Here is a 3,774-nt window from a genome sequence, read left to right on the forward strand (position 1 = left end):
AAACTCCATTTTTTTGTCGATCTTCGATCTCCAAGCTGTAATACCTACAAAATAAAGTACCAGTGTGCCTTTTATCTAGAAACCTGTGGGCTCTGATACCATGTGGAGGTTTGCCGTTACACCAAAACCCGCAGGTTTTGGTAACCATTACAATCTAGTAACTAGGATCCCCATGGTGGAAATTACAGATTCTATAGAGGTGCGGTGATTCTTCCAACAATATAGCATATCACTTTCCAGGAAAATGTTCGGCACTAGTGCTACAGCACTTGCTCGACAGTGGTCTTCATGAGCACAATGAGAGTCAGAAAAATGAAGCTATAGCTATAATCAATCGATGGACAATGAAACCAATGAAATTATCAATTGTACTCATCCCCAGGCCCTACCGTGAGGAAGTAAGCCTAAGGCCTAGGGCCAGCTCTGATACCGCTCAAAAGAAATAGTACAACACCAAAATGCGGCTATTGTTGCTAAATTAAACAAACAAATCTCAAACAGAGAGTGGGATATCCAACCTGAGCATCTATATTTATACAAAATGTGAGTCAGTTACATAAATTAAATTTGCCACTTCGATAGCAATTAAACAAACAAATCTCAAACAGAGAGTGGGATATCCAACCTGAGCATCTATATTTATACAAAATGTGAGTCAGTTACATAAATTAAATTTGCCACTTGAGTATTGATGAGGCAAGGGGGTGTTGGCCCTTTGAACTTTGGTATGTTAAGGCGGTGACGGCGGAGGAGATGAAGACTAAGGCGGTGTGGCATTGATGGTGATGATGAGATAATTACGTATCAACATTTTTTACCCTTTTCGCAATCAGGGAGGCCATGGTAATCTTGATAAAGAGCAATTTCCTTAAATCTTTAGATTTGGAATTTAAAATTTTGCTTTTGAAAATATTAAATATATTAACCATCTGCCTTAACATTAGAAAATAAGAGGAATGCCCCAAGATAATAATAATATTTCTTTGATCAATTTGGATTCTTCTTTGGGCTTTTATGGGCTTTTTCTTGGGGTTGCTATGGGAAAATTCTTCCCAATCTGGGGTAGATGCAAGCCATAAATGTATATGTAAATTACCAAAATTTTGTAGAGGGCATACCCACTGATAGCGATCAAGCTCAGCAGGATCAAAGCCACAAGTCAACAAAGCTGCACAAGAAATTGTTCATATCTGCACCAACAACTCTTCTCCAAAAAAATGCATCAACTAGCTAGCAAGTCCACAAATAGGAATTCTCAAATTTGTAGCTCTCAGTGAAATAATAACCAGCTTATGTACTACCGTAGTCACTACATTTTTTTGTCTATCACATGTATTAGTGAGAAACAATTTCTACAATCTTAAAATTTTGCAACTCAAGCTCTGATTTGGTTTTCCTATTTTGCAGAATAGAATCTTTGTATGACCCTTTACAAGGTCAGTATATTTCTTTAAGAGATAGACATGTCACATGGTTACCTTGGCAATTCCAAATCTGACAAGTCAATGCATAGAAACTATGACTGTGGCCCTTGATAAAGCCTTCAACAGTGGCCCTATATTCGTGCAAACGTTTCGTGCAGTGGGATTTGAGCTCTTCCCCCTGATGTCCTTTCAAATGGAAATTTCCATACAGGACTCTATATGGCATTGGGCATTCGTAATTGGCATGTACAGACTCTTTAGAACCTTTAAGAAGAGTCCATACCATCCACAGTTTGACTACTATAAAGCATAGTTATCAATTTCAAATTTGAATAACATATGATACAATATGGAAGTTAGATTAAAAAATTTTAATTGAGAAAAAATTAGTCAATATATTTGAAACAAGTTACTACTATATTTTAAAATTTGCTAAATTTACTTGTAATATGAATCAAAATACTTGTTACTTTGTTACTTTGGCTTTTTCTCCCTCTATCCTAGTTGTGAGAAATATAACAATTCATTAATGTTACCCCTCAGTCTTGATCTCCTGCACATCTATGTGGTTCCAAATCTATGCGTATGTGTCTGGGTGCGTATCTTCCTGTCTAGTGGGTTTTAATTTCAGCAAGTCTGTAAGCTGGCACTCCTATCGTCAGGCTTGGTGAGTCTTTCAGTCCTCCTACCCATGATTTAATAGGTAGGAACCTCTGCATCTATAAGGTGGAGACCAAACCATCTTATGTTTTGATGTCACATGCACACATGAATCAATTTTATATGGATAATTCAGCCGAGTGAACGAATTGACAATTTTTTTTACCAATTTAGCCGACTATCGTAACTATGTAGCACTCGACACGGCGTTGGGCATCCATAATTTGCATGTACAGACTCTTTAAGAAGGGTCCATACTGTCCACAGTTTGACTGCCGTAAAGTGTTAGTGGGTAAAACGCTTATAAACACATGGGCTCATACCGTCCACAGTTTAGCTGGCCAAAAATGTTTGCCAGAAACGCTATACGCACGGGGCTGATGGTGGAAGTTGGTATGGCTCTTCACAGCGAGTCTGTTTGGTGCATGAAGGTCGTCCCATCGAGAAACTTCAAAGGTCGATGGGGTGTTCAAAATCTGCTTATTCAAAGGCCCAAGGGGGGTTCCATCGTATGTCGATCCCTTTTGAAAGGTGCTGAAATTAGAGATGAAACAATAAGAAGGACAATTAAGAAATAAGAAGAAAATATTATTGACACCTAATCCTTGTGATTGGGTGAATTTATGTAAATAAATAAATTATAAATATGAACAGTCATTGGGAGATGAACTGAATAGTCTCTCCCTCATGTATATAATAAAGACCTACCTAATGGAATAATACAGTCGAATCATTTTTGCTTTATGAAGTTACTGCCTGACCTGACATGGTATCAAGACAGCTCCTTTTTTAGCTCTTATGTCCCTTGTAACTCCTAGTCTGCTCTCCATATAGCTGAGCTGCTCCTCCATATAATTAGCTGCTCCCGACATGGTAGTTGTCCCCTCCATACTGTCTAGCGCTATCCATGCTATCCTGCCTGTCTATAAACGTTTCATAAAAGAAGCGTTGTCCTGACATGGTAATTTTAGCATTGTCCATCCACTGTTTTTTTTGCTCAAAAACCGTCCTCTCCACAGTTATTCTCGCTACGGTTTTCTTGTAGTAAAATACTCAATCCTGCAAAATCCCAAGAATATCATCCTCTTGATACAAGTGGTACTCTTTTTCTGCAATTTTTACTTTTGTGCCACCATATTCAGGAACAAGAACATCGTCACCCTCCTTGACACTAATAGGAATAGTGTTTCCATCCTTGCTACGAGAACCACGCCCAACGGATATGACCTTTCCTGAGTTCAACTTGCCAGTGCTCTCAGGAAGCAAAATGCCACCAGCAGTCTTGCTCGGAGCAACAACTTTCTCTATCAGAACCCTGTTAAGCAAGGGGATAAGATTCTTCGCCATTGGTTTGATATTGTAAGGGAAGAAACCCTTATAGCCAGAGGCCTTTTATATAGAGACCCTGCAATTGCAAAATCCTTCTGCCTCCACCATCACATAGTCAGCGTACACTAAAACAAGCACTCCCTGAGTGCTTCGAACCGACGATTTTGCAAACTCGAAGTTCGCTATAGCACACAACATTCGACGTCTGTGGAGACTTGCATTCGAATGCCATTGTTGTTCATTGTCTTTTGTGTGGCTAAAAGAGGAAGTGAAGCCTGTTTTGACCCTTGATAAACTCAATGAGATTGCATGCTCTGTACATTGGGTTACATTTGCAGTGAACCCAATACAGTGACATGAA

General features: G+C 39.0%; 1 pseudogene; it reads right to left on the minus strand.

Moving 5' to 3' along the window:
* Nucleotides 1-3,137: 3,137 nt before the first annotated feature.
* On the minus strand, nucleotides 3,138-3,431 carry LOC149254840 (10 kDa chaperonin, mitochondrial pseudogene; annotated as a pseudogene).
* Between the last annotated feature and the right edge of the window lie 343 nt (nucleotides 3,432-3,774).

Source organism: Pinus tabuliformis, chromosome 7 (assembly GCF_031772625.1).
Source record: "Pinus tabuliformis cultivar Carrire ecotype Pingquan chromosome 7, CPIR1, whole genome shotgun sequence".
Classification (NCBI taxonomy): domain Eukaryota; kingdom Viridiplantae; phylum Streptophyta; class Pinopsida; order Pinales; family Pinaceae; genus Pinus; species Pinus tabuliformis.